The 6,757-nt window shown below is 37.4% G+C and overlaps 1 protein-coding gene across 2 annotated transcripts in view; it reads left to right on the top strand.

The window, feature by feature from the left end:
* The window catches only part of LOC131944955 (GPN-loop GTPase 3), a 54,454-nt gene that overhangs the window by 6,648 nt on the left and 41,049 nt on the right, over positions 1–6,757 (top strand). The gene's annotated exons all lie outside the window — the stretch shown is intronic.

The following is a 6,757-nucleotide window of genomic DNA, read 5'->3' as shown; positions in this document are numbered from 1 at the left end:
ACAAATTAAAAAGCAATAAATTGCTTCTCTTAATTATTATTTTTTATAAAGTTTTTACTAAAGAATGACATTTTATAAAAGGAAATGTATTTAAAATTAATATTATAAATACAAAAAAAAAAAACAACATAAAAATAAACATAACAGTAAACACGAGACACCATTACTTATGCAATGCTTTCATGTTTAATATTGTTTTAACCGACTAAATGTTTATAGGTCTTAGAGCAGAGATAAAATAAAACTGATTTTCACAAAAAACACGAATGCACATGACATGATGTTGTAATTTGTTTTAATTGAAAAAAAAACATTTTTTTTCTAAACCCGAACAGGCCAGAAATGGGTATCCTATGCTCGTATATATATATAATATATATATATATATATATATATATATATATATATATATATATATATATATATATATATATATATATATATATATATATATATATATATATATATATATATATATTTATATATATATATATATATATATATATATATATATATTGGGGGGGGGGCTAAAATATTTTTTGCGGAGTGGCCCTTTTTTTCTAGTTCCGCCACTGATGACGTCCAGTTTTTTTTTTTTTTGGATTTTGGACCCTCCCCCACCTCGTCCAAAAAAATCCACTTAATTCCCTTTTAAAAGTCCATTCAGTGGCGTAGCTAGGGGAGGGCGGGTGGGGAGGCCGCCCCGGGCGCCGATCCTAAGTGGGTGCAAAAAGGGGTAGAAAAATTAATTAAAAGCTCATATTAACTTCATTTTAAGCTGAAGTATTGTATTATATACAGTCAAAGTCAGTGGCGGAACTAGAAAAAAGGGGCCACCCCGCAAAAAAATTTTTTAGGCCCCCCATCCATATAAATATATAGGCCTATATATGTATATATATATATATATATATATATATATATATATATATATATATATATATATATATATATATATATATATATTCAAACACAAAATACGAACATAGGATACTTATTGCTGGCCTGTTCGTGTTTTGAGAAATACGTGGGTTTTTGTTAATTAAAACAAATTACAACATCATGTCATGTGTGTAAGTGCATTAGTCTGTTTTGTGAAAAGCAGTTATTTATTATGTCTGTCGTAAGTCCTTTATCAACATATCGGTCAAAAGAATATAAAACATGAAAGCTTTCTGTAAATAATGGTGTCTCGTGTCATGTTTATTTTTATGTTTTTTTGTATTTGTTTTATTAATTTTAAATACATTTTCTTTTTATACAGTGTCATTCTTTAGTAAGTAATTTATAAACAAATAATAACAAAGAGAAGTAATTGCTTTTTAATTTGTTTAGTACAAATCTATTAAAAAGAGGCTTATGAGTATCACTATTTGACTATTTAAAAAAGGGAAATAAGTCATGGAAGTTGTTTAAACGTTTGCTTATCTTTGAGAAGTTTGATTGTAGGAGAAAGAAGACTCGGCTTTCACAGTGGTTTAAAAACGAAGGAAAAATGAACGTGGGGTGGTGTATATAGAATAAAGATAATCCAACCGCAGCTACGGTAATCTTGTTTACAAAACAAATATTAAGTCAAAAATGCAAGAATTTTTTTTTAACTATAACAATTTTTTTTATGGTCAGCCGTGGGCCCCTAAATGGCGTGGGCCCCCCCGCATTGCGGGGTCTGGCGGCACTGTAGTTCCGCCCCTGGTCAAAGTTACGAAAATAGACTACTTCAAGGCTTTTCACAATGATCTAACTGTTTGTATATAAATTTTGTGCAGAGCCGTCGTTAGGAATACGCGGGGCCTAGGGCCGACCTTCCGCGAGGGGCCTGCTTTTTCCATATATATATATATATATATATATATATATATATATATATATATATATATATATATATATATATATATATATATATATATATATATATATATTTATTTATTTATTTATTTATATAATATACATGCACACATAATAACACATAAATATTTATTTTTGAGTATAAGCTAATGCCAAACTTCTCACTTTAATAACAGATTTTTACCTCTCCCACGACGTTTTAACCCAATGTTCTTAGTTGTTGGTTTTTTTTTCGCTAAGATATTAACCTTTTATTTACGGAATTATGTTCTGAATGAAATTTTTACTTAAACAATGTGTTACTATTTGCTTTTGGCACAATCAAAGCATATCCGAAAGAAATTTTGTTTCATAAATTTTTAATGGCCCAAACATATATTGGTGTTTATAAGTACCGTCAGGAATGTAGGACAATTTTTTTTTCAAAATTTTGTTTTTACAAAACAGGAACAAACGATATAATTTATTAACTAATAACATTGCAATCATTATAACAATCACATTTTGTTATTTTCACACATAAATACAGCACAAAAGTATATTTTGAGTACGATTTTTACTGGATTTTCTATCGGAACACATCTTAGACCTCAAACACAGAAAAAGTAGTCGACATGTCATGCTCCCTCAATCTTGTCTGTTGTCTTTCTAGTGTAGCAACGGTTGCCGGAATGAACATGCTTTTGCTGGAAGCTTCCAAAAGCTAGTACTATGAGCCACATAAACAAAAAACTAGTCATTCAGCACACAACTACTAGTAATACTAGTATAATTGTAGCCTACTAGAATGTTATGACAAGTCTACACTACAGTGCAAACAGAGGCGTATCCAGGTTTTCGTTGTAGGGGGAGCGAAAAGAGCAAAAAAAGGCGCCAAATTTTTAACACGTTCTATATACGTGTATTATATATATATATATATATATAAATATATATATATATATATATATATATATATATATATATATATATATATATATATATATATATATATATATATATATATATATATATATATATATATATATATATATATATATATATATATATATATATATATATATATATATATATATATATATATATACTAGCGTACCCGACCCCGCGCTTTGCCGCGGGGATAGAAGAAAGTTTGACGAAATATATTAGAAGGATTTCACCAACGCGTTACCAATCATATGTTCTTAGACGCGTGACCTTCTTTTCTAAAAATCAGTTATTTAAATGTAAACAATGCCTGCGCTTGGATCAAAAATATCGGGACACGGGTTTACCTACACTGCCGCCTGAAAACCTTGAGTGTACATTAATCACTCACGGAAATAATATGGTAGAACACACTTCGGTGACCGCCCATGTGTCAGAGACGTAGAGGCCGCTCTCAGGAGCCCCCCCCCCCCCCCCGATTACACTACCGCATAGGCGCGGCATACGACCCCTGGCTCCTTAAAATAGCATCCTGTTACCAATGATGCAGATTGCGTCATTCACTAAAGTGACACAAATAAACAGGATTTGTTATTTAACATGTAAAAAAAAATATTTGACGCGTTTTAAACATCAGTGTGACTGATGCAATATGTTAGCGTAGGTAATGGCCCATTCTTAGATGCTCGATCTCAATTTCTGTTTTGATTATCTAAAAATAGATGCTAATTGCATCATTAGCAAAGTGACGAAACTGTTTGGATTTTTTACGGACAAAAGAAACATCCCAGTTAATAATCTAACCTTGGTTAATTTTTCTGATTATTAAAATAAAACGTATTAAATGGCCCTCAGCGGCCCATGTGAGCCTTTGGGACCGAAACAGACATTTTTATTTGCAGCCTAATCGCACCCTACCAGGGCGCCAGATGACACGCCTGATTCAATTTAGTAAGCGTTTGTAACGCCCCATCCTATCCATTGTCTATCACGCTGTTTAGACCGAACGTATTCACCATAGCGCTCACGGGAAGGACCAGTGCGCCAAATCGCATCCTGCCGGGGGGGGGGGGGGCATGCAAAATTAAATCCCCTGCCCCCACCACCCACATATCCCTATTCCCCCCTCCCAACCCAGAAACATTCTTGGGAGTATTCATCAACTCCCTAAAGTTTTATGGCACCGGGATAAATTGCGTCGAACCGCAATAGTCTTTTATTTTTAGATACCGTATATTGAGAAAAATCCCACCATACCGTGGCGCCACCCTTGCGAATTTTAAAAATGATTTTTTACAGAACCCTTCCCTGGAATGTTCTAATCAAGTCCCTAAAAGTTGATGGCTATCGGATGAACGTTGTTAATGTGAGACCGCAGTCGACTTTTTTTTTATATATCGTATATGTAAGCCCTGCTAGGGGGGGGTGCCTTACAATCTACCCATCCCTAGGCTTAACTAACTAACTAATCTGTCCGGTCAGTGCAACCGTGGTAGAACCCACAGTGGTTAACCCCTAACCTTAGTCTAAATTAAAAACAAAAAACTTTAACAATAATATAAAATTTATTTCACAAAATAATAAATATGGAACCAAAAGTTATTATAAAAAAACCAGAATCTAGATCTAGACAAAATAAAACACTCAAGACATACAAAACAAACAGAACTCAACGAAACAAAACATTACGTTTGACCATTTGCTGGTGTTGCACCGACTTATGATGTCTAGGATGGTCCAAAAGTCTACACCAAACAAAACACTACGTAAAACCACTACGTACAATACATTACGTACAAAACATAACGTAGAAAAACAATACGTACACAACAAACTTTTTAAACCAAACAAAACAATTCATATATAACAAAACACCCAGCCAAGTTGCCCAAGCAACCTCACTGGAAGGGGGGGGGGGGGGGGAAGAGAAAAAGAAAAGGAAAAAAATAAGAAAAATGCATGGTAATGGCAGATATATACATAAATATATACACAAGTTCAAAATGCTACCTACTAATACTATCTAGCTAAAGCCTCGAGTAAAACTAATCCCTACTATACAATTCTAAAAGCAATTCTCAAAAACAACTAACCACTGTCTAAAGAAGAACTAGCAACTTAAAAATAACGTGTAAACAAATTCATCGTAGAACCAATCTTTCCTACACAAGGAAGCCCGAAGCCATTGGTCTACCTAAACAATATCCATATTGATAACATTAAAGTTATCACACTCCGCTAAGGCCCCAATGAAGGCAGACACAAAGCAAGCGATACTCAACATGACGTTGCACGAAACAGCACACACATTAATTTTAAACAACCTAAAACTCGAGGCAACTAAAATATACTAATCTAATTACTGTCTAACCAACTGACTATTGACTAAGCCAATCCTAGTCAATAACAACATCATAAAACAATCAGGTAAATGCACACACGCATTCACACCAGTTTAGGAAACACTCCTAAACACACGGGCCTAAACCACGTGGTCCGAAACACACGCCAAGGGTTTAGAAAACATCAAAAATACATTTTAATTCAAAATAACAAAATAACACACCACGTGCATACCAGACATGCCGATGCTCACTATCTCGTTTTAGACGAAAATGAAAGAAAACGAGAAACATCGACAGTCGCATTCATACAAATCACATAAAGATAAAGTATAAAAAAACAAATACCTCCACGCGTGCGGTGCGCCACGCAGAAACCTGACCCGACCTACATCTCGCCGCGGGTCAAAAAAAAGGAAGAAAATCACTCCGAGCGGTCAATTTATACTGACCGCTTCGGACGGAAGGGGACTCCGTGCCGTTCCCCATTGGACCACCAAGCACTCCCAGATTCGCAACAAATAAAATTAATACAAAATAAATAATCCATTCACCCGCTCACATTCACCCCTTTTAAAAATCTTACAGTCCCTGTAAGACAAAAAAATACATATAACAATCATAAAATAAAACATGCACCCATCTCTTACATCAAGCCTATAAGCTTGAATGCAAGAAAAAAACAATTTCCATTAACATTAATCTTGCTCCTGTGCTCCCTAAAAAAACTCAAGGCACCAAGATAGTGCTCCCTTCACTGAAGGCTGATTCGCGCTACTAGTTCTGTCGGTCATTCATCCGGAAGGGCAAGGGGGGAGGGTCAGGCTAGACCCGCCCGCTACTAATGGCACACAATGCCTGTCCATCCCGTCCACCTGGGTCCACTACACAACACACCGTGTTCTGGTTCTGGCCTCAGCGTAAGACCACCGGTAAAACGTCCGCTTGTTTGGTCCGGAGATGATGCAACCGCCTTGACCCACTGGCTCTCCGACTGTTACCCGCCCCCAACGATCGTGCCTCCGCTTCGACACACCTGTGGGGCGGGTGTCCAGTAGCCCTCTTTGTGGGTCAAGGAATTGACGTCACTGGCCTCTCGTTGGTGGGGAGCGTCCGCTTGGTTGGGCCAGGTGTTGACGCAACCGCCTTGCCCCACTGGCTCTCCGACTGTTACCCGCCCCCAATGATCGTGCCTCCGCTTCGACACACCTGTGGGGCGGGTGTCCAGTAGCCCTCTTTGTGGGTCAAGGAATTGACGTCACTGGCCTCTCGTTGGTGGGGAGCGTCTGCTTGGTTGGGCCAGGTGGTGACGCAACCGCCTTGCCCCACTGGCTCTCCGACTGTTACCCGCCCCCAATGATCGTGCCTCCGCTTCGACACACCTGTGGGGCGGGTGTCCAGTAGCCCTCTTTGTGGGTCAAGGAATTGACGTCACAGGCCTCTCGTTGTTCACCGGTCTGCCGGACACACCAGATCCGCGCCACGCCCGTGTGTGTTGTCCAGTCTAGACCACACGAGGCCGCCATCTTCATCACACGCCAGGTCCAGTGCCACACACCGTGCCTTGTCCAGCCACGCACACTGAAGGCTCGTCGAGGCACGTCTCTCCGCCAACCTGACTGGGTGTTTAAACAACAAAC

This window comes from Physella acuta, unplaced genomic scaffold (assembly GCF_028476545.2).
Source record: "Physella acuta isolate Inbredline_101_S28 unplaced genomic scaffold, ASM2847654v3 ptg000049l, whole genome shotgun sequence".
Classification (NCBI taxonomy): Eukaryota; Metazoa; Mollusca; class Gastropoda; family Physidae; genus Physella; species Physella acuta.
This window is presented reverse-complemented; position numbering and strand designations above follow the sequence as displayed.